General features: G+C 39.0%; 1 pseudogene; it reads right to left on the bottom strand.

Annotated features, from left to right (window-relative positions):
• Nucleotides 1–3,883: 3,883 nt before the first annotated feature.
• Nucleotides 3,884–6,404, bottom strand: LOC134737182 (keratin, type II cytoskeletal 8-like; annotated as a pseudogene).
• Between the last annotated feature and the right edge of the window lie 6,751 nt (nucleotides 6,405–13,155).

Raw genomic sequence — 13,155 nt, forward strand, 5'->3', positions numbered from 1 at the left:
CAAATTAATATTTTCAAATTTTTCTTCCATTTTTCTGACTTGGACTAAATAAAATGGCTACTAACTTCTTCCTGAAGCCCTGCAAACTTGCTTGTGGTGCAGGCAAAAAAAAAATCGTCAGACTGCTACTTCTATCCTCCTCTATAACTAAATATCCTTTGAGTCTAACATCTGGATAAATTGTACCCAACATTAACCTTTATTTTTTTCTGTTTCCATGGAAATGCCTCTTATTAAAAATCCATTTGCTTTCATCGCATATAAGGCCTAGCTCATCTGCAATGCCGCCTCCTGAAATGGGAAACAGCTGTTTAACTGCACTGAACTATTCTCAGGACTAGGAAACTGACTCAAAGGATATGGGATGGTATATTTGATTTTGTTCTTTCTTGTTTATACCAATTTGTCTAACAACCTCTGACCCAAATCTCTCTCACCCAGTGACCACAGGGCTGATTAGTTCTCAGGGCTATTCACCTGGCTCCCTCAGGGCTTCAGATTAATTCTGCAAAGCCTTTTTGAGGCTAGGATTTGTACTCCTTATATTAAGACTCATTATCCTATAGTCTGCTGTTCACGTAAATGCTTTACTAAAACTGTGGATGAGAGTACTAATGTCTTTGTCATGCAAGCCTTGGAACCCCAACCAGGCACCTATAAATACATGCAGGCAGCTGAAAGGCAGTTTTACTCCTCTTGTTCTGGGGCCAAATCCTATCCCACTACACCCTGTCAGCAGGAAGAAGTCAGAGCAGTTGTTTGACTTTTCCCATCTCTGTTGCTCACACCTTAAAAATAAGGTGTGTTGAAACCCCCAAAATGGGGACTGAAACTGTATTTGCAAACATTTTAAGAATTAGGAAAATATCTGACTTCACCAACTTCATCTTGCCATTAATATTCAAGCTGCCCTTAGTCATTGCTGGACATGAGTCACACTAACCTTGGGAATAATTTAGTTTATAATTTAACTAAGACAGCAAAGATAACAGCCCCTCCCCAAAACAAACCCTCTCTTTGCTGGGGACCAGACCATCTTTGTAAAAATAAAAAATCAGCCATAAGATTAGAAATTTTGGCTCAAGAGGTCAAACCAAATTACAATAGCTATAAAATAAAATACACAAATAAAGTTAACCAAGGAGGTGAAAGACCGCTACAAGGCAAACTGCCAAAGACTGATGAAAAATATGAAGATGATACAAACAAATGGAAAGACATCCCATGCTCATGAATCTGAAGGATTAATACTTTTGAAATGACATCTCACTCAAAGAAATCTACAGACTCAGTGTGGTCTCTATTAAAATATTAATGACATTCTTCACAGAAAGAGACAAACAAAACACTAAAATTCATATGGAACCACAAAAGACCCCTCATAGTCAAAGCAATCCTAAGCCAAAAGAACAAACCTGGAGACATTACACTACCAGACTCCAAAATAGACAACAAAGCTGTAGGAACCGAAACAGCATAGTGGTGACATAAAAACAAACACATAGAACAAATCCAACAGAATAGAAAACTCAGAAATTAGTCTACACATTATGGCCAACTGATTTTTGAAAAAAGAACTAAAAACACTCATCAGGGAAAGAACAGTCTCTTCAATAAATGGTGTAGGGAAAACTACATACATATGCAAAATATTAAAACTAGATCCTCACCTCTTAACCTTTACAAAGGTCAACTCAAAATGGATCAAAGTCTTCAGTGTAAGACCCAAAACTATAAAACTACTAGAAGGAAACATAGAGAAAATGCTTTAGGACATTGGCCTGGGAAAAGATTTTATGAATAAGACCTCAAAAGCACAGGCAACAAAAGCAACAATAAATAAATAAAATTATATCAAACTGAAAACCTCTGCACAGCAAAGGAAACAATCAACAGAGTCAAAAAGCAACCTACAGAATGGGAGAATTTGAAAACTATTCATCCGACAAAAGATTAATACCCAGAATATATAAACATTTAAACATCTCAACAGCAAAAATCAACCCAATTTAAAAATGGGCAGATGATCTGAAACGACATTTGTCAAAAGAAGACATGCAAACAGCTAACAAATATACATAAATTGCATCTCTAATCATCTGGGAAATGCAAATAAAAACTACAGTGAAGCATCATCTCACCACGGTTAGGATGACTATTATCAAAAAGACAAAAAATAACAAGTGCTGGCAAGCATGCAGCGAGAAGGGAACACTTTTACATCTTTGTGAAAATTTAAACTAGTATAACCACTGTGGAGAACAATATGATGGCTCCTAAAACAAAAATGACAACTAGAACTACCATGGGATTTAGCAGTCCCACTACTGTGCATTTATCCAGGGGAGAAGAAATCAGTGTATTGAAGAGACACCTGCACCTCCATGTTTATTGCTACAGTATTCACCATAGCCAAGATATGGAATCAACCTAGATGTCTAACAACAGATGAATGGAAAAAGGAAATGCTATATATATATATATATATATATATATATATATATATGCACAATAGAATGTTATTATGCCATAAAAAGGAATTAAATCCCATCATTTGTGGCAACATGGATAGAACTGGAGGACATTATGTTAAGTGAAATAAGCCAGGAACGGATAGCTAAACACCATATGTTCTCGCTTATGTGTGGAAGCTAAAAAAAGTTGATCTTATAGAAGTAAAAAGTAGAACAGGATACTAGAGGCTGGGAAGGGGAGTGAGAAAGAGGTTATTGGGAGAGATTTGTTAAACAATACAAAATTACAGTCAGATAGGATGAATAAGTTCTAGTGTTTTATAGCACTCCAGGATGACTACAGTTAATAATATATAGTTTCAAATAGCCGGGAGGATATGAAATGTTCCCATCATAAAGAAATGCTAAATGTGTGAGATAATGGTTATCTTAACTACCCTGATCTGATCATTATACATTATATGTATTGAAACATTATTACATACCCCATAAATGTGTAGAATTATCATGTAACAACTTTAAAAATAAAATAAAATTAGAAAAAAGTAAAACGATAACTCTGAACTTTATTCTTTTAGGGATGAGAATTCAATGTAGGATTTAAAAATGTATACAGCGGAAATGTAATTAAATTAACTTGGTGTTAGTTTACAGCAAAGCTTCCCAAATCAATATACAGCAGCGTGTTATTTTGCCTGCAAGGGTTTCAATTGCTTTGAAATAGATATTTCCCCTCAGTCCCCAGAAAGAATAAAACCTTCCAGATAAGAGGCCTTCAAATATGAGCGGACGTCTTTGTTTATCCCAGTGTGCCTTGCAAGTTTATTTTCTACATGGGGCACAAAGTAAAAATTATTGGGAAGCATAGATTTGCATGATGATGGAAAAGGGAAAGCCTAAAGACAAGGAAAATAGCTAATAAATTAATATACAGTGTGTTTACTGGAGTTGTATGCATTCTCACAAGAGGCATTCTTTCCCTACCAGTTGAATGTTCCTAGAAAGTCACATACCAGTTAAACTCCACTATTTTGTCTTTTAGTGACCATGCTTGAGCCCACTTGCTCAACTCCTGAGATCTTATTACGAAGCTGCTGAAAACATTTCAGGTGTTATTATCTATCAAGAGACTGCCTTTCCCTGGCACTGGCTGAGACCTATTGTATTGTATTGTATTGTATTGTATTGTATTGTATTGTATTGTATTGTACTGTGTTGTATTGTATTTTTGGCAGAGCTAGCTGAGGCTTTATTTGGAAGAAAAAGAATTGTTTCATAGATGGAAGCATGGGCAGGGGGTACCCCAAGCAGTGAACTCCCCTGATGGGTAGGCTGAAGGCTAGGGCTGAGCCCAGTGAAGACCTTAGCCCTCAACCCACCCATGGTGGGAGTGACCGCCAGTGTCTGCCTCAGTTGGGTCTCCTGTTCCCTGTGCTCCCCTGAACAAGAGCCTCTGCCACAGGCTGTGGGGCAGCCACAGGATGGGGTAGGCTGAGAAGGGCTGCCATGGCCATTCTCTTGGGCAGGAGATCAGACGACTCAGAGGCCAGCTTCCCATCGTGGGTCTCAATCTTCTTCACAACCATAGCCCTAGAGGAGCTGGTACTCCTGAAGAAGCGGGAGCCTATGCCAGAGCCAAAGCTGGAGCCCAGGCCATAGCTAAGGCCAGGGCTTGTGAGGCCTCTGCAGGCCAAGTTCAGCCCACCTGAGCAGACACTGGTGATCTTCGTATGGATACTCATGTTCTGCATCCCAGACTCCAGCTGGCTCACCTCTCCCTCCAGCAGTTTCCTGTAGGTGGTGATCTCAATGTCCAGGGCCAGCTTGACATTCATCAGCCCCTGGTACTCATGCAGCTGTGTGCCATGTCCTGCTTGGCTCACTGCAGGATGGCCTCCAGCTCCAACAGCTTGGTGGCCTTAACAGCCAGCTCCCCATGCTGCTTGGCATCCATGACGACAGTTTCCAGGGAAGCCCCTTGGCCTTTGAGGCCCTCAGTCTCAGCCTGGAGCCCACTGATGTTGATACAGGATTTTTCTCGGCCACTTTGCCAATCAGAGACCTCTGGCTGGTGATGCCCCTGCTCAGGCATGGGATCACCACAGGAGACAGACACCCTGTCTACTTGGCCAACCAGGCCATGCCTGACTTGCATGCTGGCATGGATCCCATGGCCATTGAGACTGTGCACTCAGCCCCTGGCAGGAGAGGGTGTATGAGCAAGAATGCAGGGTCTGGCCAGCTGCTCCAAGCAGGACTTGCAGCTGGACCAGGTGTGTCACAAACAACTCCTATGGTGGACTCTGGTGTCCAGATGAGGGGAATGCAGTGGCACCCAAACCAGGGTGCCTGTGATCCCAAATCCCTAGATGGGGTGTTACAGCATGCTAATAGCTTCCTCCCATGGCTCTGGAACTGGCTTAAACCTGTCACTGTTTCCCATTGTGTGGGATGGCTGCCCTCCACCAGGAGAGGGCAAAGGGTCACAGTGTTACAGCCTTCTTTCTATGCACATTCAGTGAGTCCCAAGTTCTTGTCCCACATCCATGAAGAATGAGGTTATGCTGAAAATTGAAAGGTGAGGAGGGTGGAGAAGAGTTTTATTAAGTGACAAAACAGCTCTTAGTGGAGAGGGTATGCAGGGTGGTCCCCCACAAGAAGTCAGGTGGTCTCTCTCCCAGTGGGGCTGGGTAGAGAGCTTTTATGAGCTCAGAATGAGGGAGTGCATGCTGATTGGTTTGTAAGTGTGCAAAAAATGCTAAAACAAAAGCCACACTCAAAGGTGGGTACAACGGTGTAAAAAACCAATTAGGGAAGAGTAGCTATATGTAAAATACGTGAAGGGTAGGGATCAGCCAAATGGGAAAGCATGCCAAATGGGAAAAGGTTCTCAATCTGGTCTGCAGATTTTCCAGGGACTTGTAGCTAGGCTTTAAACTGTCTTCAGCTTGAAACTCGGGTTTCACCAGGGACCAGCCCCTGTATTCCTAGGATTTATCTGCCTCCTGCCACTAACAATGTTACAGCTCATCTCAGCGATGTCCATCTTTGTGTGACACAGCTCATCCCCATGCTTCTCAGCCAGCATCTGCAGCTCCTCATACTTGATCTGGTACATGTGCTCAGCCTTGGCCAGGCTGTGGTTGGCAATCTCCTCATACTGGGTCTTGACCTCAGCAATGATGCTGTCCATTTCCAGGGAGTGGCTGTTGTCCATAGACAGGACCACAGATGTGTATGAGATCTGGGAATGCAGCTCACAGATATCCTCTTTATACATCTGCCTGAGGAAGTTGATCTCATCAGTCAACCCTTCCAGGAGAGATTCTAGCTCTACCTTGTTTATGCAAGTTTCATTGGACATCTTTCTTGATGAGGACAAATACATTCTAAATCTCTGTATGTTTATTGATGTCACCCTCGTACTTATTATTCAAGTCCTTCAGCAGCCCCTGCTTGTTGCCAAGCTCTGTCTCCAGCTTCAGCTTCTCCTGGCCCAGAGTGTCCCACTGCCTCCAAAGGTTGTTGACGTGGCTCTCAAGCATGTTGTCCATGTTGCTCTGGGCTGTCTTCTGCTGCTGCTCCAGCAGTATATCTTGTCGATGAAGGAGGCAAACTTGTTGAGGGTGTTGATCTGCCCCTTCTCCAGGGTGTACGTGGCCTCGATGTTGGAGTCCACCTTTGGCTTAAGGGGGCTCAGTAGGCTCTGGTTCACCATGATGGCTATGATGCCCCCCATATCACTGGCCCCACCATAGTCTCCATCCAGACCCATGCCAGTTCCCTGCCCACCCTAGAAGCTGCTGTTACTACCCATTCGGGAGAAGTTCAAGGAGTTGTTTCAGGCCCACACGTGTAGGAGTAGCTGCTGAAAACCTGGAGGCCAGAGATGGACACCTTGCAGGACTTCTGGGTCACCCTGATGGACATGGTAAAGGCAAGAGTGGAGGCAGGCAGGTCAAACCAAGTGGAAATTTGAGGAGTGCAGAATCTGCTTCTAGGTACAATTATTATCTTAGAGAGACAGTTAGCAACCACCTGACATTCCTGGTTTTGTGGTGGGGGGGCCTCTCCTGCCCTGCTCATGTCTGACTAGCTGCCTACTGTTACAGAATGCCTAACCCAGCAATGCAAAATGCAAACACATTGTCCTGTAGACCTGGTAACATAAGAACTTAAAATAGAGAAGAAAATTCTATAGTGAGCACAAAGATATCATATGTATATATCCCTTATGTTAAAATATGACTCTGAAAATAGGTATTCCTAACAGCACTGACCAGATGGCCCTGCTCAAATGCAAGTTGCCAATCTGAACCACATGAAATACCAATGCAATGTGAAAGCCATTTATTAGCAATGCAAATGTCAAGCTACCTGTGATTTTCCCAAAAGCAGGATAAACAAAATAAATGAGCCATTAAGAGGCACAGGTGAGATACTCAGGCTTCAAGAACCCTGCTTTGATTACTTTGAAAGGCAGAGAAAGGCAGCATAACAAGTTTCCACTTGAACAGAGTGTGTTTATTCAGCTTGATGCAAGTCAGAGGAAATAGCCCTAATAGTTTTGAATTGCTATAAAAGGTTGTATGCACTTGTCAGATTTATGCATTTAGGCCATAAAAGCAAAAGAGTCTTACAGAGGCATTTTCTTAATTAAGCAATTCAGGTATAAATTCAAAGACAGAGAAGAAATGCAAGCTTCACATACACCAGAGCATGTGTCCAAAATGACCTTTATCTTACTTTTACCCTAAGATTTCCTTTTCATCCTTCAACACTAGCTCAAATATTTCTGCCTCAAGTGAAGTGTCTCCTGAACCCCTCTACCCATCATTTCTGCCAGCTAATGACTTCCAGCAACTTGTACATCTCCCCAATGGAACACTTTGCTTTATAATTATTTATTTAACTTCCTCTTCTTGTGTTCTGTGATGTCTTCAAAAGCAAAGATTGTATACTATTTGTGTCTCCAAACCTCAGAAGCTTTCACAGAAAAGATTCTAACAATGTATATTCACAACCCAAATCAAGAAAAAGAGATGATCCCTAATAGTTCAGTTTGCTAGATTTTTGTTGAGCTCATAGTGATGCTTATAAATTTGACAGTATAATGCTAGATAAGTATTTTAAAGGGTAATTGTACGAAGAGGGTAAAATCATGACTCTCATGGGGATAGAAATTGAGCACTATTAAATATTTTATTTAACTATAAATTAGAGAATCAGGCAGATGTCACAACTTTTCAATGGAGAGGTAAAACAAGAATAAATGTGTACAGAGTAAACTTTCCTCAGTAAAGAAATGTTGAACTTAAATGATAAACCATTGCAACTGGCTTTTTTTCCATGGGAGGAGAATGGAGGAAAGTCAATTGAACCTCCCCACCAGACATAATTCATTTGCATTTCTAGGAACATAAATTATTTTGCATTGCTATCAGTTACCTACAATTTGCAAAGTTATAAAATACTGCAAAGGCTAGACTTACATAACCTGGAAGTGCATTGCAATGAGTTTAATATTTGTGTACCTCCAAAATTCATATGTTGAAAGCCTAACCCCAAGGTAATGGTATTTGAATGTAGAACCTTTGGGAAATAATTAGGTCATGAGAGTGGAGTCCCCATTAATCAGATCAGTGCCCTTATAAAAGGGATCCCAAAGAGCTCTTTCTACCATGTGAAGATACAAGAAGTCAGCCATCTACAACTAACAAAAGAGCTCTCCACAGAAACCTACATTACTGGCACCATGATCTTGGACTTCTAGCCTCCAGAACTGTGAAAAAATAAATTTCACTTGTTTGCAAGCCACTCTGTTTATGGTATCTTGTTATAGCAGTCCAAGCTGGTAAGACAAATCTGCTCTAATCTAAATAATGCATTGTTTTTCATAGGAGACATCCAATAATCTTTTTTATTTAGTCCAAATTTTCTTACATTGTGTCATCTTAAAGGTAGAGCATGAGATTCTATGTTCTTTCATTGAAAGGTCAACGTATGATCAAAAGTTGTTTTTGTCCATTTGTAAGACAATATTTCTAAACTCCTCTCAACATGTTGTTATATCATTAGCCCTTCCATAGTAATGAACCAATAACAACAAAAACTAACATTTGGGAAATTACTTTTTGCCAAGTAGTGTGAAGAGTGCTTTATCTAAAGAATTTTTTTAATCCTCATGCCAAACTGATGAAGTAAAAATTTCATTATACTCATTTAATAGAATAGAAAAGAGCATTAACAAAGCCTCTAAATCACACAACCTGCATGTGACAGACATGAATTCTAAGCAGAAATCTCTATCTCTGCTGTCTAATATGGTAGCCAATAGTCACATGGGGCTATTGGGACTTGAAATGTGTCCAGCTCAAATTCTGATGTTCTGTAGGTAAAACCAGCCAATACATTTTTAAGACTTAGTACCATAAAAATATTTTGAAATTATAATGGTTTGGATGATTGAGTTAAACAAAATATATCATTAACTTTACCATCTGTTTCTTTTTACCTTTTAAAATGTGGCTACTAGAACATTTTAAATCACCTATGTGGCTCACATTATATTTGTATTGACTAGCCTACTCTCTTACTGGCAGACTTGAAGGACAGAAAGTTGCCAACAAAAATCAAACAAGGTCTCTTTTTAAAAAATGATATGATTAAAATATTTATGATATCAAAATATCCATCACTATTGTAGTGGACACACGTAATTAGCAGAAAATTTTCTGCATAACTTAAAGAATATTTTAATAGATTCACCCTCATACAAGAAGAGACAATACCACACTTAGTGATTCTTAAATGTCAGTGGTGTTTTTAACACCAACGATGGTAGTCTAAGGTATGGAGTCATCATGACAGGGAGTAAAGCAGTACCCATACCTGATTTCAGGAGGCCTAGCTTCACGTCTCAGTTCCACACTGACTTTAGCCGGTAACTATATGAGTTGCAGTTTTCTTATCTGTAAAAGGAAGACATTTAACCTTGAGATCCCTTCCAGCTGAAGAAGCTCTGTGAACATAATGATCTTCACCTGGTACCTTCTTCAAGATGATTTAGAACAGCTGTTCTCAGACTTGAAGCTTGGAGGGTCATTATGCCACAGATTGCTGGGCCCTACCTCCAGGGTTTCTGATTCAGTGGGTCTGGGGCAGAGCTGAGAATTTGCATTTCTAGTAAGTCCTTGGGATGTTGATGCTGCTGGTCTGGGGAACACACTTGGAGGCTCACTGACTTAATACAACATCACAGAGCCTCTCACATGAGGAGTCATAGGGGCTACAGTAAGGGCAAAGTAGACTTCATCTACCTCCACTCAAAAGGTGAATTGAGTGTTTGACCTTTTTCAAGCCCTTTTATTGAGGATGATTCAAAGTTTTACATTCTCATCCAAAAAGGGGAGAATTTAGACCAATAATGACTTTAATGATTTTTTTTCCCTGCTAGAATTTTGCCTTAAAAAAAATTTTTTTAAGAATTACACACTCTGAAGGGAAATGTCAGATTCCAAGTCGTATTTTTTTTAAATTGGTTGGTATTCTAGTGTAAGCTATGTTGCATTTTTAAATATGGGTGGTGGGCAAAATCTCCACCAACAATGTTATGTAACGGACACACCCACACCTATATTTCTATTGATGATCTAATGTAGACTATTTATTTTCAAAGGATGTATAATGATAAAAGGAATGCATTTCCCTTTTGCCATTTTAAAATTTTATTTACTTTTACATTATTATAAAGTATGTTTTGTGCTTTTTGGGGTAAAATCAGCTTGTTCTAGTTACATTTATAAAATTTAAAAGCTTCCCCTGTTCTCTTAATGTTTCAACATTTTCATTGCTTTGCATCTGGATATTTTTAGGACATAATGTGCAACTTTATGGTTCTATGAGAACACCAGCTGACTGTGCAAATATGTATTAAAGCAGTGGGAATTTGGGCTACCTTGTCCAGACGATGCTGACAGAAGCATTGAACACATGAGATGGCAAATATGATTTTTAAAATAATAATGACAAAAGCATCTACCCAGTTGGAAAAATAATGTAGATTTCTTTATTGCTGTTCTTTATTCTATTTTTGCTTTAATAAGTTCACCTAGATATTAGTGGAAGTGCTGTGGAAATCATGAGCCTTCTGTCTTAATTTCTTTTTTCAAAAAAACTTCAACTTAAATTATCTATTAAAAAAGCTTTGTATTTTTCTGTTAAATTTTTCTTGAGGATTCTAATTAAGCCTCATCTCTGTGAGAAATAAAATTAGTAGATATTAATGGTATTCTTTTACAGATAAAAAAAGTTATAAAGTGTTGGTAAGTATCCTTACATTAAACTTACTGGTTTGAAATTATGAGGAAAATTACAAAGTCAATTACCCAGATGGTGTGATGTAGTCAAAACAATCAACAAGGAATGGTTTTGTTCCTATTCTTTGTCTGATGTTTGGTTTATGTGGATATAATCTATGTCTCTGGCATGATTAATACCATAGCCATTTTAATACTTATTTTTAAGTACAGAGCTTTCATGATTATTGTGCCCTATCCTCATCATTAATAATAGCCATCTGTACTTCCTTTCCTTTAATGAGTGGTGTGATTTTACTTTGTCATCAGTATGTTCTGGGAATAGCACTGTTACTGCTATACTCAGACAGAAAAGTGCCTGAGGTAATTATGGAACCCATCTGAAATTTCAAAATTAAAATATTTTCCTCAAGCCTTGTAATATGCATTTCAAGCACAAGCTCACCACCATTTCTAATAAACATTCAGGAAAGCATTTTTGCCAGATCAATGATTTTTTAAATCTGAAGTGAGTAAAATCAGAAAAAACCATTTGCTCTTCTAACTCTGTTCTTTTAATGGGTACCCCAATTAAAGATAAACTTTATTACTATTTTAAGATGCCCTCTGCTTTTCTTATTAAAATGTAAAGTAAACCTGGATTAAGGAGAAGAATGAACCATACTTTGCTAGATAGCAATACCTAATATCAGAGGACTAATGTCTACACATTTTGGTCATGTCTTCATAGTTCTCTAAAGGTTAACTGCTTCTTAATAGTCTGAAATCACTAAAAGCTAAATTTATGTTCTATAGCGCCAAATAATAATTTTGAGTCTGTATTTTTCATTTTCTCAAGTTCTTAAATTTATATCATTAAACATAATAATTAAGGCATAAGTAGGCTAAAAAGCTTAGATTACTAACAGAAGCCACCAAAATCAGAACTACACTTTGAAGAACAGCCTATTGGGCTCTTTAATGTAAAGTCTGATAATGTTCAGCCATTCTGACTTGTCAGTCGAAGGGGGTTATAATGTAACTAATCTGATGTCGTATCACACTCTATATCCCAAAGACATTGAACTGATTAGATGTGTTTACTATTATTATTGCTATGTATATTATCATTACACTTCTTAATAAAGACATCAGGTGTCTTTATGATGTGTCCTAGGCATCATAAACTGAGTGTATGATGTGTGTTGGGCAACAGACTATTTCCTATTTGAAGTTAGGCTCTAGAGACTTACATAGAATTGGAGAACAGAATTGGGAATCATGCATCCAGATAATTTAGAGAGCTTATAAAAATTGGCATGGTGTAATTCTAGTGTTTTATAGACAAAATCTATATCTCTGATTATGATTAGTATTGCAGTCTTTATTACTCATTTTAAATGTTCCTATCTCCCATGATAATATTCTATGATTCTGATTTGATAGGTCTGGCGTGGGGCCAAAGAGTTTATGGTTTCGAAAGCTCATCAGGTGATTCTGCTGTGCAGTCAATTTGTGAATGCTTTAATCATACAGGTGGGGATATTAAAGACCAGAAGATAAAGTGACTTAACCTCTTAGGGTTAAGAGGCAATTTACTTCCTCAGAACTTGGCAATTTACTTCCTTGGAACTTCAAGATTTCTCAGACTTCAATATTTAAATAGAAATATTTTTAAGAAAGGTTGTGTCAAATAAAAGACAGTAAGATTAAGAAATTGGATATGTAACTAGAAAGAGCTGAGATTCCCAGGGTAACAACGATAATAAGGAAATTAAATTTATTTTCACTTTTATTATTACCTTGGAAAGTGCCAATGGCCCAGGAGATAAGTAGAGAAAGGAGTGCTTGCCCGATTGTAACAGTACAAAGATAAGAATAGGGATAATGTGGCCGGGCATGGTGGCTCACACCTGTAATCACAGCACTTTGGGAGGCCAAGGCGGGTGGATCACTTGAGATCAGGAGTTCGAGACTAGCCTGGCCAACATGGCGAAATCCCATCTCTACTAAAAATGCAAAAATTAGCAGGGCATGGTGGCAGGCGCCTGTAACCCCAGCTACTTGAGAGGCTGAGACTGGAGAATCACTTGAATCTGGGAGGCAGAGATTACAGTGAGCCGAAATTGCACCACTGTACTCCAGCCTGAGCAACAGAGCAAGGCTCCATCTCAAAAAGAATAGGGATAAAGTAACTGAAGCTCTGAAAGTCTCAGCGACTTTCCCCAAATTACACAACTTTGTATCAGAGTTGTGGCCTAAACTTCAAGTCAAGACACCAAACCCCATATTCTGTCTGATGTTCAGTGTCCCATGATGGTCTGATTTCTCGTTTTACCCCAGGCTGACCTCTCTAGGGCAGAACATATGTTTCAGGAAAACCA

This window comes from Symphalangus syndactylus, chromosome 7 (genome assembly GCF_028878055.3).
Source record: "Symphalangus syndactylus isolate Jambi chromosome 7, NHGRI_mSymSyn1-v2.1_pri, whole genome shotgun sequence".
Lineage (NCBI taxonomy): Eukaryota > Metazoa > Chordata > Mammalia > Primates > Hylobatidae > Symphalangus > Symphalangus syndactylus.